This window comes from Colias philodice, chromosome 1 (genome assembly GCF_061535455.1).
Source record: "Colias philodice isolate Cphi_HAF_F1 chromosome 1, ilColPhil1 Martin Lab GWU primary, whole genome shotgun sequence".
Lineage (NCBI taxonomy): Eukaryota > Metazoa > Arthropoda > Insecta > Lepidoptera > Pieridae > Colias > Colias philodice.
The window spans coordinates 9235521-9262034 of NC_143086.1; the positions used below are offsets into that span (position 1 = coordinate 9235521).

Sequence of the window (26514 nt, forward strand, 5' to 3'; positions counted from 1 at the left end):
GTTATGCTGTAACCTTGACCAACTTGTTCAAACATTTTAATATCTGAAATATTTTCACCACAAAATATAATATCATCGCGCTAAATAAACTCTACCGACTAATCTCTTGTGAGGTTAGTGGCTTTTATTGAATAATAATTTTATATTGAATAACTTGCACTGCAATACTTTATAGACTAGTTTATTTTTCATGTAAACGATTACATTTTGGCATAAGGATTTGATATTTTAATTGATTTAATTTCTAACTATTTCTAATCTACCTAACTAATTATGTCAAACGATATTCGTATATTTAACCTTAACAAAATAAAAATACAATATCCAATAACTTTAAATTTGACGCTAATAATAAAAGTTCTTATTTTATTTTAATTTCTAAATCTACTCAAATTTAACAATGTGATTTTTATAATGAAAGCTCAAATGATTAAATGAAAAGTATTTCATATCAATCAAGATCAAGGATTAACTTCTACATCGTTCTATAAACAGAATTTTCATTCATTGGATACAATTTTTATTTCATTCTATTATTAATTGAAAGAAACACTATTTTATATGATACGCGACATATTGTACCTACGATATCTGATTTAATAAGTTTAATTTAGGTTTTATGTTCAGGTTATTTTCTATTACATTCAATCCACCATTCAATCTTCTAAAAATTTATGAATAACTAGCTGTGCTCCGCGGTTTTACCCGCAGTGCTTCGCTCTTGTTGGTCTTATGGTTTATTTGGCGTTTGCAACAATATCTTTTGTTTTGTCACATTGTACCGCGTATAGCTCTCATAGTTCCGTATGAAATATTATTTGAATAGAAACAGAGGAAAAATGCGGCGATTATTACGCTATGTTTTTGTTTTATGTTAAGCCTAGCTTTTGTTTTTGGCATCGCGAGCGTTTTCATTTTATTAAAACGCGTTGCGGGTCGACGTCGACGTGCTATTTTTCGAAAATACAATGAGAAAAATTATGATATTTCTTAATCCGCAGCATTTTAGCAAGTCATGTAAGTATACAGAATTTTTCTTATATTGTTTTCAACATAATATTTCTACAAAAACAATTGATATAATATAACGTTTTCAAAGGAGCGAGAAAAGTAGTGCCTATCTATCTTAAAGAAACATTAAAACAAAAATATAATTTACAATCAGTAACAAAAAAAAGCACTTCATCGATCTAGTTTTCAGAATCCAGATGTTTATAAATACCTATTTGGGTTGCGCAGCCGTGACGTCAGCGCTACGTCATTGATTACGTGGCCTCGTAACCTTGTAACTCAGCTGTGTCTGACGTCACGGATTGATAGCGTAGACATAATATTCGATTTGTGTACCAACAACACAATACTATTATCGTTTACTAGCTATCCTTTTCCTTGTTTGGGTTATTACTGCTACGACGTGCTACGAATGTTTTTTTCTCGTTAATTGGATGAGACTGAGGCTCTTTTTGTTAAAAATAAGATATATATACATATTTATCTAAAAAACTATTTTTAAAGGTCTTTTTCTTTGGATGAGATTATAAACATGACAATATTAAGTATTTTGGATATCGTTTTTACGTAAAATTAGTTATTTATTAATTTGTAATTTCCTTTAATATAAGTACCTATTAGTTATTGATAAATTCGTACTATTCCACTCTAAACGAAATTACTTTGGAAGAAAATTATGTCCACATAAATACAATTATTATATGAAATATATAATTTTTCTTCGAATTTACGACCTCTAACGAAATTGGAAACTTATCGTGAAAGGTTTCAATCGAATCGAGAAAGTTTTGTGGCGTAATATATATATATATATATATTCTTTTTGTTGGGAAGTGGTCGCCTAGATGGAGAAGTGAGCCGAGTTAATTACACATTAAAGTTTATTCGTTCAACACCCCTCCCGACCGCTATCTTGGATTCAAGTAATTAGATTTAGCTCTTGTATTTTTTGCTCCTATATCGAACTGAAAACTTAATTTATTGAATATTATTATTTTAATGAATATTAATATAAGCGTCTACGACCTACGTTATTTGTACTTCATTCATTCGTTCGTATTCAAAGAAAGAAATCAAGAATATTAATATTTTTTTTATGATAGAGCAAATAAACTGGCAGGGGAATTTCGAATAATTTTGAAAAACACGCGTTAGTCCATCATAACATCACTAATAGCCTAACTATAAAAATATATTATTAATCAAATACTATAAATTAATATCAAACAATACTTAAAATGGAAAGGTTTCCATTACACAAGTTTTCTAGAACACTATTAAAATTCAACGCAGACGGATTACACCTGAGACCGGCGACGAGTGAGGGTGGAAAACCGCCCGCCCTCGCTCCCGCGTTCACGGTCACCCCTACCCCGCGCTCACGGTCGCCCCCACCCCCGACCGCGCCCCGCCCTGCCCCAGACAGCGCGCGTCGGTTCACTTCGTACATGTCCCGTATTATACCGATAGGCGACTCAGTGGCGCCCTTGCAGTGCTCGCGTCCTAGTGCTACACTCAAGGCATTATTTAATTATGCAAAACATACATCCATAACGTCATAAAAGTAGGATACTTACACTGGCTGCTGGAATACATTATTGAGTCCACGAGTGTCTGTAAGGAAGCTTATATCTAATTACTTACATGAAACAATTTATAAAAACAGTTGTGATTATTTTGTGTATCTTTTTTAACTATCATTTAATATTACTATTTTCTTACTTGTAAATAAATAAAAAAAATATATATAAATATATATTCAATGTGTTATTTCCTTATTTCATGCAACAAAAATAATTAAGTAAATTAAATTTTTATGATAAACCTAGTATTAATATTGGTATCTGTAAAAAATATTTAGAAATATATTATTGTAGAAAAAATGTACAATTTTCTTGATCAATGTGTTGCTTGATATTACCCATGTTATTTTTGCTCCTGGTTCTTCTGTCACATGAGTTTATGTATTTCAAGCACATGGCATCTCTAAAATGTAAAATGGGACTACGATACAAGGAAACGCGTTCTATTTATACGAACCCCGATGCACTATATTTTTCGCGTTGTGTTTTAACCTAGTTTCCGATGCTATATTTGGAAACTGTCGGTTCTGTTTAATGGAACAAATGGCAATGAATGTGCTCTGATCGGAGCAAGGCAAGGTAATGTTTGCTGGCGCCCAAACGAAGAGCACTGCGCAAGCGCGTAGCTTGAAATCGTTGGTGTCGTCGGTAAAGTAGAATGCCCACAGCGCAAGGTCGTTGTCCGCATTGATTGTCAGCATCAATATGGCGCTCCTGTGCAAGCCCGAGCATGGGGCGAAATAGACGAACATTCTAACCTCAAACTTTAATAAAAACATGCGTATCAGTTTCAAAGTGGGCGTCCAAGGGCGCAGACGGCGCCCTATGCGTCGCGAATCTTGACAGCAGTGCGTCGATATCAACACGCAACAGTTAAAAAACACCAAACAGTTACTGTGATATCAAGCTCCAAACGTAAGGTAAGCTCGTAGCCTCATTGGAGCTTGATATCGTATGCGCTTACCTTAGCGTTATGTCTAAACACGGCGAGACGCCGCGATACGATGTTTGTTTTCCGTTCAGAAGCATGGGTGTGGTTCAAAGGAATTTACGCTAGCATGGACGTCGGGGGAGTACGGGGTTGAACACGTGATGAATTGCTCAGCAAAGCGACGCCCAGCCGGGCCAAGGGTGTGACTATGCAATTTCGATTCTGCGCACTGCATCTAAAAGTTTAGCGTATATTTTGATTGGTCTAGGGGGTAAACGTGTGCATAGGAAAAGCAACCGTATAGCATTTGCATTACGACGTTATAGTATCAGGAATGTATATCGTTTTAACACGTAACCTACAGAAGTTAGCAAGCACGTGGCAGAAGTTTCGTGAATTCGAAGTCGTTGACGCGATATCGTTTGTTTCCATTTTACCGCGTAAAGCCGGGCTGCTATAAGAATGCATTTAAAAACAAATGAAACATTTTTTATTTTTAAATTTTTAGCTTCTGCCTCCGTGTGAATCATAATCTCTCATAAAGTCTGTCTCAAATTGTTTCATGAACTCTATTGAATGAAAAAGAAATCCTAGCAATGGTGGATGTGTGTCTTATAGAGGAATATGTAGGTAAACACTAAAAGCGGGACATTTTTGTATGGGTATGTAAATATAAAATATTATATCATCTGCCAATACCTACAGCTGCAGCAGGCGATGCACATGGTATTTATGTAATATCCTTGGTAAACTGAAATAAATTACATGATTAATTATAAATAAATAGACATTACATTAGATTAAGCTTTAACTAGCATAGTATGCGATATTTTTAAGCACTCTTTTATTTTAAATAGCAAAAATATTTTAACCACGTGTTACATTTTTTATATTTTATTTCATTTTAGTACACATTTGAAAATTATTTTATTAAAAATGTTAACCATTGGATGCGAAGCGATTTAGGGCCGATTTTTCAATCCTTGGTTAAAAATTAAAATGTATCTGTCCAATAAAGTATTACACGAACATATTAAAATGTCACCTGTAAACTGTCAAATACGGACAATTATAATACATTTTTGAAATGGTAGATTAATACGTTATTCGATGAATAAGTTTTAACCAAAGATTGAAAAATCAGCCCTTAATGAGGTACCTATGTTATTTTTATAAAAAAAAATTATACGATTTATTACTTGGGATATACCTAGGTATGACGAGCGTACATAAAAATTGATTTATTTGTGAAGAAATCTCAAACACATGGTAGGTTTCTCACTTTAGAAGTTACAAACTCAAATAAACATTTAACATAAAAAAACAATAACAACGTTAAAAAGACAGGCAATGTAAGATTTTTTATTGCTATACACGAACGGTAGCCATATTGATGATTTAGGATTATAAGTACGTAATGCAAAACTATGAAAAAATAATTGGATATTTATAAATTTCTACTTATAGAAAACAATAATAAACTCACGCACGCATGTATTTTGTTACATGGCATGCGCGACCTTTGGCCCTAACGAGTTACTAAGACGAGTTATGACAAAACCCATCCGTAAAATGTTACACCTTTACCGCATTTTCGTAACTACGCCGTTAACTAGACAAGAGTAAATTGTTTAAGCATAATATCTACCATTTTACCATTTTTTATTTTAAGAAAACGTACCTATGTACAAGTCGTGCATTACGTAATCGTATTCGTAAATTGTAGCCGAATAATAAGGAAAAATCGTTGAGTGAATAAATTTTCCAATTATACATCGACCTTGACAATTTAATATTAGTATGTCGTAATACCTGCGAAGCTTATAGCGTACTACATCAGAGAATTCACGTGTACAGAATCCAAGGTCGGCAATACGCTGAAAGTCTGCGTAATACGGGAACAGCTGATTGGCCAGAATGGATTATATTTTGTCCTTTATATGGTTTTTCCCTACCTTCATTCAATCAAAAGCATTCCAAACTTCATGTGGCTTCGTATTCAAATAGAAATCCTCTTCGATGAATGATACTGAAAATGACAAAGTTTATTTTAGGGTGTGGTGTAATTTTTGACACAGATAATGATAGCAATTAATAAATAATTATCGCCTATATATAATATTATAATCGATTTTATGCCATTGAATTGAATTTGTGTAATTGCAACAATATATACCTACCTACCTATATTATCTGATAATAACGTCGTGGGTATGATAAACAAGTATTCAGTAAGTATCAACGAATGCATTGAATAGTCAATTTGGAAATGCATACACATATGGGAATAACATGTATATCAGTGAAATAAGGATCTTCTTACATTGTGTGTAAAAATGAGATAAATCTAAAGGGTATAGACTAGAATAAGGTAAATACACAAGTTTAGTTATACCTACTGCATACTTAATATATAACTAAGTTAAAATTAAATCAAATATACGATTTAGCGGAGATTATTAAACCTTGGTTAAAACTTATTAGTCGAATAGGTAACATGAAACAACCCTTTCTAAAAAGGGGTCTAATGTCTGATAAGTTTTAACTAAGGATTGAAGAGAAGCATCTTAATAAAATAAACTCATAAAAGTATTTTTATATTGCCACCGATCTAAAGGAATCGGTTACGTACAAACATACAGGTGAAGCTAATCAAAGGGTGTTAAAATAATCATGCATATATAATTATATAGGTTTAAAAAACCACGATAATGATAGAACCTAAAAAAAAGTATCCACAAAGGTCCTTGATAAGTATACAAAGTTTTAATTAAATATAAAGGCAGGATTCTGAATTGAGAATTGATTTGATTAAGGATTGAGAAAGCTTATGTCATATAAAAGAAAATATTTAAGCAGCATTTAAACATTTGGCTTGAGACGTTCTTAACGTCAAATACTCAATTCATCAACCAGCCGAAACAACATACAAACATAAAGGTAGAACCATGGTAGAACTAATAAAAAAGAAAGTACGCTCTGCAGTAAATGTATTGGCATTCCATTAAGCTATCAAATAAATATTTGCTATAGCGAATTTTGTTGACATAATAAAACTTATAAAAATACATAAAACGATAATACTTACATCCATCGGCATATTGACGTTCTTTACGTAATACAAAACCGCAAACAAATATGGGACGGAAAGCGATGAAATAAAAACAAAATAAATAAAACAAACATTTTTGAGGTCCTTATCGCAATCTTACTATTAAACCAACAAAGGGTTACATTTACATTTACTTCCATCTATATTATCTACTTATCAAAATACATAACATAAACATTGCTAAATGTTTTTTGAATAGAAGTACTGTATAGATACATCGTAACATGTCTCGTACCTATACGGTATTGGGGTGGTGCGGGCAACAATCATTTTAATTGAAGCTTAAGGGGCCCTGCTCCGAAATGTATGTTTCTAAATCATGGTTTTTGGATAGAAATCATCATATTTAAAATCCTAAAAAAATATATAGCACAGATAAACGTTTGATCTAGTGACTTTTTTGGATAAAAACACAATATTAAACATTTGACTCGATCAAAAAAAAATCAGAAGTAACATCGATTTTAAAAGCATAATCAGTTTTATGAGAATTAGGGGAACGCTATGTTTATGAAAATTTGACATTTCATTTACTAATCAGGTTTTACAGGGAAGTTTTTGGATAGATTTTTAATTTAGCCCTTATTTTTTTCTATATAAAATATAATACGTAAAATGCGACTCGCGCGCACCACGTCAGTGCAGCCAGAGTCCAGCCGGACGTTATCGAGGGAGGACCTGTGCTAGTTTTGCTCCCGACCACGTTGCAGTCGCCGTTCGCGTATTAGAACCGAGCGGCGAGTAAAACGGCGAGCATGTCACGGTATAAATAAATCAGTAGTTTGATTTTGTTAGTTATCCTAGGATTATTGTTGTAAATATAAATTAACTTCTTATTCTATACTATTAAACGAACAATATTTGCATATTAATATATTTGTTTGTAAATACAGTGTGGAAATTTTCGATGGGCCCTGGGTGAAAGTACTAGAAATACTGGAGATAGCAAATTTCCTTTATTTTTAAAAAGAAATAGAACTGCATTCAAAGATTTTCAAAAATTTAGAATACACTAACTTACTTATTACATACTTATATTCAATTATTATTTTGCCTTTTTTATTTGTTTTACTTTAAATTATTATTACCAATATTTTCAGAAGAAAATAAATTAATGTATCCAGAACGAGAGTTTCATTTTAAACTTTAAATGTATGTATAAAATAGACCAAAAAATTTTTACGAGAAATTAACAATAAATTATCTTTTATATTGTTTCTATCGATTTGAATAATAAAATAAAATTTGAAAAAGGAATGTTTCTTTTCAGAAAAATTTGCTATCCCTAGTATTTCAAGTACTTTCCATTCAGGGCACATCGAAAATTTCCACACTGTATATATACAAACAAATATACAGGGTGTCCCAAAAAGTAGTGATGAACGGAAGCTGGGAGGTAGAGGACCAAGAGGGCTATCCGAATCACCCCCATGTGTGTTATGCGATTTTTCGTATTTTCGGAGTTATTACATTTTTTTCAATTTTTCATCTATCGCCGAGTACGATGAGATTTTTATTTATGGTGACGTGAATTATTGCGCTAGATGCTTGTTTTTTTTTGTGTGCTAAGCTGAAAGATAGGCCAATTCAGTATGGTAACATTTACTATCGTTAGATCTTCGAATGGAATAAAAAAAAGAATTAAATGCCAAGAAAGATAAAATTACCCAGTATGTTCATAACTTCAAGGGCCCATAAAAAAATAAAATCACATAAAAAAGGTTTTCCATTTGGCTTTTAAAAACTTGCTCTATCGATCAGGTAGCCACCATAAAAATTTCATTTTATTATTCTGAAGGCTTCAATCGAAAAATTGAAATCTAAATGTGGTAAGTGCAAAATTTTTATTAACATGATGATCATTAAAACCAATAAATAGGTGTTTAATTACCAGAATTTTTTTAAATAGCCCCGCTGTTGCTCAGTGCAAGTGCGACATCACCGTAAAAAGTTGTCTTTTAATTGTCTGAATGCTTTTTTATCATTTTTAATGGTTTCTTCTGCTACTATGAATTTCCGGGTTATTTTGTCCAAATTGGGGCATTCTCTCAAGTAGCCGAGGTCTTTTTAGTATCCCCATTGAAAAAAAATCAATGGGGTTTATTCGAGGGACCGTGGAGGCCAGGCTTTAAAGCAGGCGTCACCGGCGCATGCGCAGGCTGCAACGACCAATCCATCTTTCAGGGTATTTTTGCCCTTTAGCCTGGCCTCCACGGTCTCCGGACATAAACCCTATTGAATTTTTTCCGTGGGGATACTACAAAGACGAGAGACTGCCACAATTTGGACGAAATAACCCGGAAATTCATAGTAGCAGAAGAAACCATTAAAAATGATAAAAGAGCATTCAGACATTAAAAAGACAACTTTTTACGGTGATGTCGCACTTGCATTGAGCAACAGCGGGGCTATTTAAAAAAAATTCATTTTTAAACACCTATTTATTGGTTTTAATAATCATCATGTTAATAAAAATTTTGCACTTACCACATTTAGATTTCAATTTTTCGATTGAAGCCTTCAGAATAATAAAATTAAATTTTTAGGGTAGCTACCTGATCGATAGAGCAAGTTTTTAAAAGCCAAATGGAAAACCTTTTTTATGTGATTTTATTTTTTTATGGGCCCTTGAAGTTATGAACATACTGGGTAATTTTATCTTTCATAGCATTTAATTCTTTTTTTTATTCCATTCGAAGATCTAACGATAGTAAATGTTACCATACTGAATTGGCCTATCTTTCAGCTTAGCACACAAAAAAAAACAAGCATCTAGCGCAATAATTCACGTCACCATAAATAAAAATCTCATCGTACTCGGCGATAGATGAAAAATTGAAAAAAAATGTAATAACTCCGAAAATACGAAAAATCGCATAACACACATGGGGGTGATTCGGATAGCCCTCTAAGTCCTCTACCTCCCAGCTTCAGTATATCACTACTTTTTGGGACACCCTGTATAAATATGCAAATATTGCTCGTTTAAGGGCTTGGTCTAGTAGTGCAAACAAATGCATCCTGTCATCCTATATGTAAATAATATAAATGTACTAAGGGAAAGTTGCTCCACTTAATTTTTAAAAATTAAATCATTCGTATGCATAATTTAATATTCGTAATAAGTACCAAAAATGACAATTTGAAACAATTTTCGTGAAAATTACACCGGGTGATTTTTTTTTATCAGTACACAAAATTTGCTAATACTTTCTATTGATATCTTCAACTTCATTTTTATATAACTGATCAACTTTTACAAAGAAATTTGGACGAAATATAAAAAAAAATAAGCTTTCCATACAAAATGCATAACTCTATACATTTTTTCGACCTAAGTTTCTTAGTGAAAGTTGTTCAGTTTAACTAATAAAACGGATAAACAAATTTTGTATATAATAAAAAAAATTTAATGTTTGTGTTAAAAAATTATAAAATAGAAAAATACGCAAATGAAAACAAAAGATATTTATTTCTGACTAGCTTCCGCCCGCGACTCCGTCCGCGCGGATGTCGGTCTTCGCGTCTTCTACAGATTTATTATATTATGTATAATATATAGATTTATATTGATAAACCTAATAAATCTTTTGCTAGCATTCTGATGCTTTATCGGTTGCACTGGATTTATCTCTTTTTTTTTTCAATCGCTTGAATGATATAGGATGGGTCCTTGATGGGCATCGAATGCTGAAGTCTCGAATCAATCAATTCTGACAGTAGGCAATTTATGTAAAATCTTGATAATGGTCCATCATTTTATTTTGCCTAAACGTTACATACTTTTTTATATATTCTATTTTTAACGAATGATTCACTCCAGTCCAAACAGCAAATAAGCAGACTTATGCTTCTGCAACGTTTAGTTGTCCCTGAATTTGGAAAAAATAGTCATGATTCTTATCTATGAAAAAAGTGTTATTTTTTGCATTGTATTTCAAATATTATTTTTTTTTATTTTTAACTGCATCTACCGCATTCATGTCTTTTGCCGGAATTAGACATTTAACTTCTACTAGTCCCATTTTCCCTTTTTGATAGGGGAGTGTATAAAGTAAATTTTTTAGATATATCTCGTTATACTTTTAAAAAGTTATTATTGTCATTTTGCTCATTAGGTAAAGTAATTTCGATATCAGTTTTAAGTTTTTTGATACCTGCAATAATAACGTCATAATCGCCTGCACATACTTATCGATTACACCCTGTATACAATCCACCATCCACATTCATAATGTTTTCCTGTCCTCCTCTCCTTTACGCTGTTCACCGATACATTTGAAATGAGTAAATCTGCTACCACTGAAGGATGTTTCATTGTGATCAGCAAATTTTCACCACTGTTGGCGATTATTTGTTTTTCATTTTTAATCAGCAATTGGGAATCATCTGCAGTTTTGTTTTTTGCAGATTGGTGATGTACCCTAACAATACGTCGAAAAGGGAAAGCATCAACGAATTATCGTTTTCGTCCTCTTTTTTTATTCTTCGCGTCTCTGTTACTTGTGTTTGTTTAGTTCTCAACACCCACTGAATTTTCTATGTTATTGTGATCTTCCATTACATCTGAGTTTTGATGATGTGATGATAATCCATTCGTTTTAATATTGGTACTTAGAGTTGGTGGACTAAACTAGAAATGGCGGACTAGATTTGTCAGCGCGTCTGTAAGATCAGAATATAAAACCAACACCTGTATTTAAGTTACAAAATTAATAATTGAACAACATGCCGCTACGTTGAAAATGACTAGAAGAAAAAATTAAAACACCTTGGCATATAATTTTGGAGTAAACAAATCATTTTCCTTGGGGATTTCCCCGGATGAACTTGGGAAGTTCAAGTTCTCAATACAAGTTTATATTATATTTCGTATTTCTCAAACGAAAAATAAACATTTAGTTTTATGAAACCACGGTAAAAGTGAAACTGTTCGAACGGTTCCGAACACTGCTTTGTGTAGCGCATGTCGCGTGTCGGTCGGCTGCCGAGTAGGTATACCTACCTACTCGGCAGCGGCGATACACGCGACATGCGTTACACAGACCAAAAAGTTTGAGACGATGTAATAAAAGTTTCACTTTAAAAATTATATTATAAGAAAATTTATGAGCTTACTTTAGTTTTAAAGAAATATACATCCCTTTACTGATACTCCGTAAAATAAATAAATTGTTGCCAATCACCTTTGCAATCTATTTGTTTTCATTAACTTTATGTTCGAAGATAATTTTTTTTCTAGTAGTACGCGTGTAGCGTATTTTTTTCGTTTATTTTCCATATCGAAATCAAATGTTTAAAAATACGAATATTTGCACAAAACTAAGATAAAAATAATCAATTAACAAAAATATGAAATTTAATGAAGTAGAGCAACTTTCACTTCGGTATGAAGGAAAATCGAGCGTAGAGCACACGTCAGAACGCTCCGGCCCAAGGAGCGCGACTAAAGAAATTCGCTAGGATTTTTCCTAATTATTTTAAATATTTTTTTAATATTTAAAGAATTATCAAAATTCAAAAAAAATTTTTTTAAAAGGATTAATACTCATTGGTCTTCAACCAACTCGAATAAATTAATGGAAAAAATAACTTTTAGCAGTATTTATCAATAGATTTTGTAAGGCAAAAAATGGGAAATTTAATGAATTTATAACGTTCTAATTAGGAAAATCATAAGTTTTTCGGCAATTGTATTCAGCAGTTTTTAATAACGACTATATAAGGATAATAATGCGCTGATCAGATTGTGTAAATTGTAATCGGTTGCAACGTAGTGAGTGCACAAACTTAGCTCGAAATGTCTTTGGGGGAAAGAGACTTATCTTGAAGGCCTGATTAAGGTAACATAAAGTAACTTTATAAATGTGAAAAAATTCACGCGCATTTCTTATATAACACTAATTGATAAACAAGAAAAAAAAATTCAGTTTATCATTTCATTAGCCGGGAAAAAATTGTCAAATAACTTGTTGAAAACGCAATTTTGCTAGACTGCAGCCTTAATGGTATAGGATAAGTAGTAAATTTATATATCAACAACATTCCTACGATAGCAAATAAAATCGAACTACTGATTTATTTATACTGTGGCATAATCACCCGCCTTCATAGGTCACCGGAGTTCATGCCGCGCCGGCTCCTGCGCAACGCGGGCGCGAGCCATCTCAGTGCCTAAAATGCCTAAACTTTCAGTACAAAGGGCTCTTAATCAATGAGCGAACCATGAATTTAATCGTTCACTCAAAAATTCAATCATGGTGTTGAGTATATTGCGCTCTTTAAACAAAAACATCCGAGCCACTCACGCATTCGTGACACAATATTTTAACTGAATACATCATACCCCCTATATGTTATATATATGTTGGATAATTTTAATTTTCTGAAGCACTAAAATAAATATAGCCTTATTATGCATGCACTTACTTTTTCTCTTTTTTTCTTCTAGATTGCCAACTTTGAAAAGTTCCATACTTCTGAATATTATTAAAGTTTTGTGAGATATGAGTTCTTCGCTGTTTAAAATTCAAAGAATTTGTCCCAACTCGAAGACGCATGATGTTACTCTTGATATACACCTGAAACATATTGTGAAGAATTAAAATTAAATTGACAATATTATATTATCAAATAGTGACAAATACACACATTTATAGCCAATTTCTTTGATATCATGGTAAACATTTTTACTACTTTTCATTCATTTAATCTAAACAAACTCCTTCTCATTCTAGCAAATTTCCCCGATCAAATATGCTATTTACTAATACTTATTAACGTTTTCCCTACTGCACTTCTTGGTATAAACAATAAAAAATAACACTACAGTATCAGTATGTTCCAATCTATCCAACAGTAATGCATTGTTGTTGAAAAAAACAAAAGCTTGGAAACTATTATTTCGCATAAAACCGAAGCTTGCACCGCGTGGATAAAATAAAAGGCGAATGCTTTTTCTACGTTTTTTGTATTGAGGTCCAGACCTCAAAAAAAAAAAATCTCATCTCGAAAAAAAATATGTATTGTGCCAGCACAATACGCATTTTTTTTTCGGTAAACCGATAAATGTTGAGTTTCATTTTTATTTCATATCAATTTAATAAAAATAACAATTCATTTTAAAGTTATTCAAAATAAGATGTAATACTGTCAAACATTCTTACCTCTACCTTCTTATTTGAAGAAAGCTTTCAGTAATATACTTCCTTCCAAGCTCGCAAATACCCTGAAACGCAAAACAATTAAATATTAATATTATTACAACTACTAAATAATATACATCGGATAGGACTATATTTAGGTGTGGTTGGCTAACTATTATCTAGCAAATAATATGGTCTCCTCTATGAACATTTGATGATGTTCCCACCGCGTTTTATAATTTTCGTCAACTGGGCTAAGTTTGAATATTTAACTAGCAATTATTAGGTATATTATACACTATCTATAGATTAATAAAAGTCCCTTTCATTCTATAGCACAGTTCTATAGACTGTAAACAGTTAAAGCAAATAGATTTAAATTGTAGACAAAGCACAGTTTCATCCCCACAATATCTCATTTGATCCAGTCTGTCGGGCGGATAATGGAATTCAATTTGTCTATTTGCGTTTCAATCGCGCACACGCTTTGAATGTAATGAGCAATCAGAACACCTATATTAAAAGGGCAATACGCCTGTAGCTTCGGAAATGCAATCTGAGCCTCGACGTATTGACATCCGGAACGTTTGATGCTGGAAATGGTTGATTCTGATCAAATATCGGCCAATGGACTATTTTGGTTCGAATCGCCCAAAGCGCGGAAGTCATTTCCTGCCCATGGAAAGTTGTACGTTAAATTTTTAACACTTTTGAACAACAAATTGAAATGTTTGCTCGGCAAATTATAGTTTACACCGGGACTTGTGCGTTTCGTAAATTGTATTTACAATAGAGGGATACTGACCAGTATAAATCAATATTTCGATAAGATTTCGATTTTAATGCTTTCAGAGGTGGACTATAACTTTAATTTAGCACTTTATATTAATTGAACCACAAAATAGATTTTAAACTAATGTTCTGAGTTACTTTTATATTCCTTTAATTCGCTGAAGAATTATACAGCATAGTTGATCCAAAAAGATTCCTAAAACTGTAGTAATTGAACAAACTTCCTACCGAATAATATCTACTTAACGATGAAAGCACTACACTCGTATAACATTACAATTACGTAATATGCTACGTGCTAATCGCGGTTCACCTACACTTATAGAAACCAACCCTTAATTCAACATGCGACTGGAAGCTTAGTGATTATAATTAAATGCGCACTCTTCCATTTTAACTGAAAAACCAATAAATCTATATTTCTTAATTTACTAATTGTGGGACTAAACCAATAAATGTTATCCGTTTTAGGGTTCGTTACACTTACCGAAAGGGCTAAACGGGACACTATTACTGAGATTTCGCTGTTTGTCCGTCCGTCTGTCACCAGGCTCTATCTCATGAACCGAGATAGTAAAACAGATATGCATTTCTATTGCCGCTGTAATAACAAATACTAAAAATTAGAATAAAATATTTTTTGAAGGGCTCCCTCACAACAAATTCTACTCGAAAACTTTTTTGTGACTCGATATTAATAAAGGCAGCACGTATTAGACACTTGAAATATTCATTAGGGCGGCCGTACACGGACCGCTTCAAGCAGTTGAGACCGACTGCTTGAAGCCGCGACCGCGCGGTGAACTATAGGCTATATATTCACCGCCGTACACGTGACGGCTCGAGCCGTCGCGACCGCTTCAAGCCGTCAACTGCATGACGAAATTCCACCGTGCCGTTGACGGCTCGCGAGCGGTCGTGAGGCATACACTGACTGCTCGAGCCGTTGACTGCGCTAGAGCCGTCGACGGCTCCCTTCCCCCATGAAAATCAATGACTTGACTAGTCAAAAAAAATCAACCGCTCCAGCGGTTGGTAGCGACGGCTCGAGCGGTCAACAACCGACGGCTCGAGCAGTTGACGCCGACCGCTCGAGCCGTCCGTGTACGTCGCTCAGCCGTTAAGGGGGATGCCCCCCCTTACCGGCTGAGCGACGAGCTTACTTTTAGTTTTGGTTTTATCTGCGATAAACCACTTTTGGCGCTCTTTTTTTCTCGAGATAAAACGTTTGGTTTTGTCACAACCAAAACTAAAAGTAATTACACAAAATGCTCTGACAAATATCTTGAAAATGTTTTAATATAATTGTTTATGAAAAAAAAAATCATAATAAGTATTACCATGTCAAGTAGAAAACGTAAAAGTGTGAAAATTAGAGCTAACTTGGTGATTTTTTTTTATCGAGTCAATTTTAATATTTTATGTTTTTGATTAAACAGAATCGTTGAACATATCATCTAGTTTGATATATATTTTATTTTTTAGATTTGGTCTTGAATATTACACGTATCATCTAATAAAAGATTGGTTATTTTGCTTTATGCCCCCTCTTATCTGCTCGAGCTGCCCGTGTACGGCCGCTCTTATAAATTTTGTAAAAGTTCATACAAAAATTCATAGATGGCAGCTACCACAAAAATAAAATTACATGTATTTTACAATAAAATTAATACCGTAATATCACAATGAAATAAAACATTTACTACTATGTACCTACTTACGGAACCCTGTGCCGTGATTCCGACTCGCACTTAGCCGTTTTTTTCCTTCTATTTTATATATTGACTCAAATATATAACTTACTAGGTTTCTGCCCGCGGCTTCGCCCGCGCAGTCAAAGAACAACCCGCATAAAAAGTAGCCTATGTCCTTTCTCGGGTATTAAAATATCTACATACCAAATTTCATGAAAATTGGTTCAGTAGTTTAGGCGTGATTGAGTAACAGACAGACAGACAGAGTTACTTTCGCATTTATAATTTATAAGTGATACTTAAAACTCACATATTTTATGCAACAAAACTACTTTATTTTTTTTAATCAATATAATTCAGGACAGGTTCCTACTAGTCATGCTAAGATAATTTTACGGCAATGAAATACTAAGAAATATTTATTTTATTTAATATCTTTCACCAAATTTCTTTTAATTTTTTTTTTAAGATTTTAGATTACTTTTTAATAATTATAATTAAATCTCAATTGGCAACCAAAAAACATGCAATCAAAAATCGTCTGAAACTGTTAAATCTAAGCCTTACAAATGTCCGTATTTTTACATTTGTAAAGCTTAGTCTTTAGTACATATGTGGTTTAAATAAATAAGGATAAAATATCATAAGGATTCCCGGAAAGACGTATAGAATTGAATGGCTAGCACCCTTTTATAATCGCTATTTCTACCTTAGTATCGGCTATTTCTATTCCTAGTATGAGCAGAAATAAAATGTTCTTGGTCACATAAACTATCGTCTTCTCCGCGATGCTATTTTCAATTGTAGGTATATTTCTTGTTTTTTACAACAACAACGATAGATTTTCTAAAAATAATACGTTCATGATTATTAAGAAAATTAAAATATTATTATTATTAAGAAGGCATAAGGCATATTCATGTGCATTTTTAGTTTTTACTTTTTACGTTATTGTGTTTTGTCGCATTCTATATACCCGATTTTGTATTATATTGATACGAACAAAAGAATTATTAACTTTGCAATGAATTAAAATTAAAGTCTATTAGTTGTTTGCTAATCAACTGTTGCGCAGGTTAATGACATGTTGCGAATAGTTATGTCGTTATTTCATTTTACACAAATTTATCTACAAAAAATAACATTTACCTACCTGAATATGTAGCAAATCTAAAATGAACGAGTCAGTCATAAAGTTAAGTTAGAGAAAAAAAAATCAAATTTCATTTCAAAAAGCTACATATCCATACTAATATTATAAATGCGAAAGTAACTCTGTCTGTCTGTCTGTTACTCAATCACGCCTAAACTACTGAACCAATTTTCATGAAATTTGGTATGGAGATATTTTGATACCCGAGAAAGGACATAGGCTACTTTTTATCCCGGGAAAATGACGCAATCCCGAAAATCCCACTGGAACGGGAACTATGTGGGTTTTTCTTTGACTGCGCGGGCGAAGCCGCGGGCGGAAACCTAGTAAGTATATAATAGTAATATAACCGAATAAATAACAATTATGCTTTAATTATAGTAAAAACAAACAAACAAAGGCTAAAAATCCAAGACATAAAAAAATGTTTTTTTATGGATTTCTATCGTAATAAATAATAATCTACTTAAATACCAATAGATTTTATCATATTAACGTTGCGTTGCATTGCATTTAGCAGAGAGGTGTTGACTGTTGAGCCTTATTTAGTGCCTTATTTATCTTTATAAATACTATTATATTAAGTAGCTAAAACACCTGTCTTCGCTCATGTGCAATCGTTATAGCACGACTCTTATCGTTACATCACAAATTTATTCCCCTTTTCACACCCTTGAGACCTTTTTTCGGCATAAAATGTAGATTACGTCCTCGTATAAGGCTCCTTTATCTTAATATAAAAATTCATTGTACGGTGGCGTAAATGCTTACTTACGTTATAGCGTTACTTACGCTTTCATAATATTCCTGTTGACAATTTTTTCACCAGTATAACGATTATAAAACATTGACTCTTTGAAAAATAAAGAGAAAATTTAGTTATTTATTTGGAAACACATCAGTTCAATTTTCGAGCTCTAATTCTGGTGACTCAATAAATTGTATACAATGTTGTTAGTTACATTTTAATTAATTAAAAACATAACACCAGTTGCCAGAATATAAAATAATATATCTATACATATAATAAAATCGTAGGAAAGTCAAAACTGTACATTGAATATTTTTTTAAAAGAATACATAATCCATGATCTATAATCGATATAGAAGCCAAAAACATAGTTTTTAGAATTTTTGTCTGTTTGTCTGTTTGTCTGTTTGTCTGTTTGTCTGTTTGTCTGTATGTTTGTCCAGGCTAATCTCGAAAAGTACTGCATAGATTGACTTCAAATTTTGCATGAATATTACTAACAGGTCGGGTGAGGCTTTTTTAAACATATTATCATGCTATCACCTCCGGGGGAGGAGCTGTGAACCTTTTTTTTTCTTACGTATTCCGTGTATTACGACAGCGTACAATCTAAAGACTCATGTTTAAATGTTGGTTTCGGATAAGCCATGCTATTATCTAGCTTTACACAATAAAAACTATGTCATTTACGTAATTTGGGCAGAGAATCAGTTTAATGAATTTATTAGTATACAAATTTGAAACAGCGCCATCTATGAGATTTCGTAAAAATCAAATCAATTTACATGTTAGCACTACTGAACACAATGTTAAAAATTAATAATTTAAATATAATTATGTTATTTATTTATTTAACTCTTTATCCCATATCTTCCCTTCCCTATAAGGTGCGCTTATAATTCGTGTGAATATACTACATTTTTAAAAGTGAGGGTAGATGTTTATTATTTTACGTCAAACTAGACACCATTTCAGTTAATCTAATATTGATTGTGTTCATTGGTTACATTTTTAAAAATCTTCGTGTTTTAAAAATTCGATAACGAGGCGGGACTCGAACCAGCATTCTTTAGTGGTCGAATTTTATCTATTCTTTATAATACAAAAAGGTTAGTTCGTTGATAATTATTATTCCTTCATCATTTACATGTTGTAAGTAAAAATATACTTTGACTGTTAATACTTTTGTTCAGTATTTACCTGTATGATTATTGCTTGGTAATTAATATAATATTTTCATGTCGTATACCTAATTAAAAACATAAGTTTGATGTGAAACTAGCTGGATTTATTTTTACACACTCACAGTCTTATATTTTGTGTTAATGTTAAAATAGTATAAATAGTGTATATCATAATATTTTTTCACAATTAAAAATATTTCCTTTTTTTTGATGGTGTTGGCATCGAATTAAACCGCGCTGTCGTTTCGTTCACAAAAAGTGAAGTTATGAGGACCGAATATGTAGCCGCCTCAACTTACGGAAACGAGAGTAACCTGCGTTGTCTGTTAGTTATTGTATAGTCGAATTTAACGTTACATGGAAATTGGAATCTAATTATATGTATACTTATATACTTATATTAAATCTGTAGAGGTCAATTCTGTACATGAAATATATTTCCTAAATAACTATCACGAGGTGATTAGGGATCGACACTGACACCAAAAATTTTTGTCCGTCTGTCTGTATAACCGTTATAGAAACAAAAACTACTCGACGGATTTAAACGAAACTTGGTACAATTATTTTTCATATTTGTGAGTAGAGCAGTAACTCCATTTTTAAGCTTTCGTCGCGTGTGCAACCTTAAGGGTTAAAGCTACACAGAAATCAAGTATGAAAGAAATGTTCTCCATATTATATAAAAAATATCTCCCGACATCATAAATGTCTATCTTTTATGGTTGAGCTTAGGAGTTCAAAGCTTTCTGATTATATTTGTCTACTAGCTGTGCCCGCGACTTCGTCCGCGTGGAATAGTGACTATGGGACCTATGACCATGGGCTCAGGGTGGGGCAACAATAATTGTTTTTATTTTCATGCTTCCACTCCCACGCCCACTCCCAGGCCCACGCCAACGCCCACGCCCACTCCCCTTCACAATTGGTACCTACCAGATCAAAGCCAGGGTAAGCGCCCCACCCAGCCCCACCGTGGCTACGCCCATGCTGAATTACTACTTAACATACAATTATTGAGTAAATACGTACTACCATAAATAATTAAAAGAATTGTTATTAAAATTTCTTACTAAACTGAGCTAAAAAACTTACGTACCAACCAACTTATTAAAGAAAATCAAGAAATGAAATGCCTAACCTATACCAAATAGTTACTACATAATATTGTAATTAAAAATTATGATTAGTATATAATATCGAAAATCAAAAAAGAAATGCCTAACTAATTCTACGTAAAATTTCTTTTAAATTATGTCATGTTATTTTTTAGGAACCAGGGGGGAGAGGAGCAAATTCTATTTCCTTCCTTTCTTAAATGGATGTTTTTAATAATGTATGGTGTAGCCACTGATCAGCTTAATCGATACTCAATTTTTATCAAATCCAGGAACAAATCCAAATTAGATCTTTCCTGTCTCACGCACGTAACTAAAGGCTGAAGAGAGAGAGAGCACGTAACTAAACCGTTTAGACCAAGAAAAGTGTATAGAAAAAGGAATAAATAATTTCATAAACTTCCCGACGATCTTTAAAAATAAATTATTATATCATTTTTTTCATTCCCACTTTTACCCCTATGTAGGTATAATAAGTGGATGAACCGATTTTGATACAATTTATCTAAGAACCAGCGCGGCGTCGGAAAATATGCTGCCTAACAAAAAAAAAGCCGCATCTAATTCGGTTTACCTGTTAGCCAGCTACGGTGCCATAGACAGACACACACACACACACATAAATACATAGCAGTCAAACACATAACACCCGTCTTTTTGCGTCGGGGGTTAAAAATATAATACGACATAATTTAAAGGACATTTTATGTGGAAAATTTACCTATTAGAAGTTTTGACCCCCCCCCCCCTACTACCTCAGCTTACCCCCAAACCCTTGGGGAATTTTGATATGATCATCTGGACATGTAAAGGAATAACTGTAGCGTATAACAGATAAATTGCGTTTTATCGTACACTGTACAGTGTACAATAGAATGCCTTAGCAAATGTTCGCCGTGATTACTTATAAATTGTCATAACTTTTTTATTTATGAACCGATTGACATGAATTAAACACTAAATGTTAAATAAAGATTACCACAATACATTAGTGAAAATCGCATCTAAATCGGATAAGCCGTTTCTGAGATTAGCGTGCACAAACATACAGACAAACAGACAAAAAATTTTTTAACTACAGTTTTGGGTTCAAGATCGATTTAATAATAACACCTGCTAATTTTTTTCTACATATTTTCATTGTACAGACATCGCTTTTCCACAATTTTATTATATGTATTGATGATGATGATGATTGATGATTATAACACTCTCAGTCCGTTTTAACTTAATTTTTATTCACTCGCATCAGTGCCACCTAAAAAATCTTTATATCGAAATTCGAGCAAAGCTAAGAAAATGAGAAATAAGAGTTCTCAAGGATCGTTAGAGGTAAGAGGCTTACTATTGACCGAAAACAACATGTGTTATGCCGAGAACCTGAAACCGCTTCACAACGAGAATTGCGGCTCACAGCTGACCGCGAACGGCATGTACTATCCTGTGAGACCGAAACCTTCACTGAGATCGCAAATGGCATATTTTATCTCGATAATCTGAAACTTTTACTCAATATGAAGACCGTTTGACAAATGATAGGGTGCACCATAATATTATTCGATCTCTTGAAGATGAACATGAGCATAAGCAATGACTAGAGTAGGGACGCGAATATTACCATTATTTGAGACAAGATTATTTGAGACAAGTACGATTAATAAGTTTGTTTAATGAAAGATCAAGAATTAAAACTATTTGGTCTCTTGAAACGGACGAATAGCGAGAGGCCCGTCTTACTGTAGACAGATTTCGACAGTCTTAATGACTTAGAGGTAAACATAGAAGATCAATCTACGAGTTCGGTGGTGTGGTCCGACAAATATAAAAGTGGGTTTGCTTATAACCTCACAATTGATCATCTTCTGTATAGGCGATATTAACGTAGTATGTTCTTTTTGTAATGCTTTAAAGAGGAGTAAGGAGTCGGCTTTCGTTTGAAGATACACCAGAACCTTTGAAATCACTACTTTTAGAGGAACATGTGCAATCTAAACAGTTCTTAGACAATATTCGCTCTTATAGTAGTGCGTTTTAAATGATCCTTTGGTGCTCAACAATTATCAGAGGATCCTTTCATGCTTACTTTTAAGATACAAGGTCAAGTTTATAATTTGATAGGATCCCTTTTGCCTGAAGGCCAACCTAAGTTTCTTCAAATATATTTTGTATTCGACTACAACGAATAGTCGAATACAAGAAATCAATATTTCTCGAATTTAAAATATTACAATTTTTCCTACAGTAGGGCGACGAATGTATTTTCGCATAGTAACGGAGGGGAACTCACGGGGGGTCGAGTGACGCGGGCCACGTACCACAAACATGCTTAGTTTGTTGTACCGAGCGCGAAAGAAAGTCATCGTGTTTTTAGTAAAATTACTATGTAAACTAACGTAATTTAATACTTAGGTACATATTATATAATGATGCGCTCAAACTGTTAATCTACATTTAATTTAGATTATTATTTGAATTACTAAGTAATGTAGAATTTAAATCAAATTCACTCATGTTTTCCTCAGATTTTCGATGTCCTCCGATTTTAAGATTTTCTTATCAGAGTATTCAATTTTAATGTAGTTAATTTTTATAAGAGACAATTAAGAACATTCAAAAATAAAGTGTCACGTATTTTTTTTAAACGACGAATGACGAAAAACGACGTAATCGCGGACGAAGTCGCGGGCAACAGCTAGTAAAGTAAAATATAAAGCAAAAATACATACTCTATTGCACGCCTCATAAGCGAAGCGTTGAGGTGGGTACTACTGTCACTTCGCGCAAAACATCTGATTTTTCAAACTTAAAATGTCTTTATGTATCATACATTGCACTTGTAAGATAACACATACACACACATATTAAGAAAAAACACTATTTTTAACGTTCATGATATTTTTGATGTCATTTTTGTTATTTAAACTAGTTAAAAAACAGTTTTAAAAAGTTCTGTCTTGGACGTCCGTGTGTCTGTATGTGCGGATCCTTTTTCTTGTTAACACGATAGCGACCGAAATACTTTACTAATCGAGTCTTTTTTTTTCTCTTACGCTTGAGTATGCTCAGGAATAGAACCCTTTCATTTTTCAGGGTCTGATTCGATGTGGTTTAATTGTTATTAAATAAACAAAAATAATAATTAATAAATATTTATTTAAAAAAAATTATGAGGCGTGCACTTTTGGATTTTCCAAATTATTTAAAATTACGGACACACTATTTACTAATTACTAAAATAATATACAATATATAGTTATATAAAATGGAAAAAATATAAGGTGCTTAAAAGTAATAACAGAAAACTAGACTAGAGGAGCAGGGTCAGCTCATATTATCATGATTCATGAATACTTAAGAGCACCTTCGCTCACTCCTATTTTTCTGAGAGATTAAAAATTTACAGGTTTTGACGTTATCTCAATTTATGAGCACGAAATTTATGCAAATCAAAGGGTGAATTTGCATAAAATTAATAAATAAGCATAAAAAGAGAGAGATGGATATTGTAACGAACTTATTTCAATGTACACCTACATTGAAATAAGTTCTTCGTAAACCGAGAATGCTTATTGCAATGATTTCATGATTACTTTGCAAAAACCCAAATTAACTACTTTCCTTCTTTCAAATGCTCCATTCACAGTTATTAATGTAGGGTAATTACCCTCTATGGTCCTTATTCTGCTGCTCTAGAAAACTTTAGATCGTAGTGTCCCATGTTCTTTTCATAAATGATCCTCATTTCAGGAACTACAGTTTTCAACATTTTTAAATCAGCTTCGTTACGTTCAAAAGATTAGCAAATGAGAACGCACTTTATGAGGCTTCTTTGAGTTTTTGTATACGCGACTTTTTGAGGAACTACAACTATGAAATGCTTGATGTTATGCGTTAATTTCTTCTATTAAAATGTATTTTTGCTCAGTACTTTTCTTAACATTGCATTGAAAGCTTTAAAATGAAATGCGGCTTACAAATTTTGATTAAACTTCTAGAAGAATAATGAATTTAATATTCGTCTTGCAGAAATCGTATTTTGCTAACTCTATTGAATAATACAGACTTTTATTTGTTGAGATGTAACTATCAGTTATTTTATTTAAATTAGGTACATACATACATAGGAGTGCTCTCGTGTATATGCAGATGTACAAGGGTTAAAATCATTACGATTGTAGGTATAATAATGAGATACTTAGTCGCGTTCATTATTAGTTCTTTGAAAATATCAATTTTTTTTATAAAATTAAATCTGTAGATACTTATTAATAATTATAGATGTTAAATAAAATTATAAAACGTATTTAATCTCTCTTCTAATATAATTGTAGGTCTTGATTAATTACACTTGTGTATTTATTTTTAGACGCATTGAGATTTTTTTTGATTATCTTTTGCAGTTCTGCGTATACTTAAATTGTAATCAATTTCATTTTTTTTGCAATATACAGAGTAGAACAGCATTTCCAATTTCCATATAAATTTTCTTTGTAAAGCTTAAATACCCAAATTACACCACGTAGAAGAGTAGGTACTATAATGCCAGGCTTACAAACGAACAATCAGAATTAAAACAACGTATTTTGTCACATACGGATTATGACTGCCACTTATTTTGATGGTTTCCAATTGTTCATGGCTTGATAGAAAATATTTTCCAAATAGGATTAAAAGAGATTTTGCTGATAGCTTTTTACGAATATTACTTTTCAATAAATTTAATTTTAAGGTTCATATTTCTCCAACATGTTCATATTATTTTAAAATGTTTTTTATTTCGACGTCTAACCAGTAATAGGTCAGCCCGTTTTTCCCATTTTTCTGTGGGTTTTTTATTCTAATACAATTTTATGCGTGAGATTAATTCAACCGGGAAAGCCAAGTTTTTCTGGAAATTCAAAGTTTTATCCCCATGAGCGTTTCTCTGTATAATTCTGCGTTTCTATGTAGGTAACCTATATTTTTACTTAATGAAAAAAATAAAAAATTATAAGGGCTGATTTTTCAATCCCTGGTTAAAACTTATTTGTCGAATAATGTATAAAACTACCATTTTAAAAACATATTCTAATTGTCCGTATTTGACAGTTTACGTTACATTTTAATATTATCGTGTGATACTTTTATTGGACGGATAAGTTTTAACCGTTTTAACCAAGCATCCTTAAGCCAAGCATTGAAAAATCGGCCCTAAATGTAAGTGCATCTATAATTTAATCAGTACGTTTAACAAGATTATTATTAAAAAAACAAAATACCCGACTGCACACTAAATAAAGGGAAATTTAGAAAAAATATTATTATGTCTTTATCCCGTGGGACTTTTAGGATAAAATGTATCCTATGACACTCCCGTAATCAAGACAAATCTAACGATACCTCATACATCAAAACCCATCAAGCCGTTTAGGCTACAGGTGGTCACAAAGGAAAAGACATACATACATACTTACATACACTCGAAAAACATTACCCTCCTTCTTTGGCAGTCGGGTAAAAAGAAATGTGTATACAAACACTCGTTTAAATAAACCAGTAAGCGAACCGTTAAAATACCGTACAAACGTGGTTAAAGGTGATTGTCAGGAAAACGAGCTACGTCTATTGAAAGCGTAATAGCATTAAATAGGCGGTGGGAATAAAACCTACGAAACGAGACCTAGGAAATTGGATTAAAGCGTTAAAGCGCTGGAGCTACACAGCCTACACGTGAAAGGCTTAATTTTAACGTAGTTTCACATGAATATTGAGGAAAATTAAAAAATGCCTTTACAAACTTTTTAGTTCTACATTTTGTATTACTTGAAGTATTTCCTTCTTTTATATCGTGGGTTCTACTTAAAAGAAACCGCGTGTTGAATAAAAATACGTAGAATATTTTTACTAAAAAGACCAACTTTAGTAGAAGGAAGAGCAAAGTTGTCGGTCTTCGTTTATTAAAGGGTAGAGATATAAATGACTGCAAAGTTCTTCATAACTTTCAAGATAGTTAGTTACACAAGGTACAGGGACTTCAATTCAGAGTCCATTCATTGTATAA

General features: G+C 32.6%; 1 protein-coding gene across 10 annotated transcripts in view; it reads left to right on the top strand.

Annotated features, from left to right (window-relative positions):
• The window catches only part of LOC149491284 (coiled-coil domain-containing protein AGAP005037), a 181497-nt gene that overhangs the window by 2128 nt on the left and 152855 nt on the right, over window positions 1–26514 (top strand). The window lies entirely within an intron of this gene.